General features: G+C 33.7%; 1 protein-coding gene across 1 annotated transcript in view; it reads left to right on the forward strand.

Moving 5' to 3' along the window:
• The window catches only part of LOC101855450 (TBC1 domain family member 23), a gene marked incomplete in the record, with an annotated part of 11,837 nt that overhangs the window by 2,487 nt on the left and 8,296 nt on the right, over nucleotides 1-1,054 (forward strand).

The following is a 1,054-nucleotide window of genomic DNA, read 5'->3' on the forward strand; positions in this document are numbered from 1 at the left end:
CCCAGTGAATAAAATTGTGGAGCGGATCCAAAAAAACGAACTGACTTGAGGCTTGAGGTCCGCAGTCCGCTCGCTGAGAGAGTCAAATTGTGGAGCGGACCCAAAAAAACGAACTGTCTTGAGGTTCGCAGTTCGCTCTCATGGCCGTCCGTTACCCGTTCGCTCTGACTGAGTCTGCGAGTAACGAACCCGTCCGTCCGCTCGCCCCAACCCTATGTCAAACATCTATCGTCCTTTTCTCCTCTCTTTCTTTTTTGTGTTTGTTACTCTCTTGTAACACCTCTAATCTTCGGCACTTCTATGACCTTATTGTGTTGCAAGTTCTGTAAAGTTCTTATTAAAACTAAAACTCCTCCTTTTTTATGTTGTATGTTACTTTCTAGTAATATGTCAAATCTTCAGCACTTTTATATATAAATATTCTAGTATATATTGGATAGAAAGATAGGTAGATAGATGGATAGATAGATAGATATAGATTAGATAGATAGATAGATAGGTGGATAGATAGATATAGATTAGATAGATAGATAGACAGGTGGATAGATAGATATAGATTAGATAGATAGAAAGATAGGTAGATAGATGGATAGATAGATAGATATAGATAGATAGATAGGTGGATAGATAGATATAGATTAGATAGATAGATAGACGGATAGATAGATAGATAGGTGGATAGGTGGATAGATAGATATAGATTAGATAGATGGATAGATAGATAGATAGATAGATAGATAGATAGATAGATAGATAGGTGGATAGATAGATATAGATTATATAGATAGATAGATAGGTGGATAGATAGATATAGATTAGATAGATAGATAGATAGGTGGATAGATAGATATAGATTAGATAGATAGATAGATAGATAGATAGATATAGATTAGATAGATAGATAGATAGATAGGTGGATAGATAGATATAGATTAGATAGATAGATAGATAGGTGGATAGATAGATATAGATTAGATAGATAGATAGATAGATAGATAGATATAGATTAGATAGATAGATAGATAGATATAGATTAGATAGATAGATAGATAGA

This window comes from Aplysia californica, unplaced genomic scaffold (genome assembly GCF_000002075.1).
Source record: "Aplysia californica isolate F4 #8 unplaced genomic scaffold, AplCal3.0 scaffold00918, whole genome shotgun sequence".
In the NCBI taxonomy this organism is placed as follows: Eukaryota; Metazoa; Mollusca; class Gastropoda; order Aplysiida; family Aplysiidae; genus Aplysia; species Aplysia californica.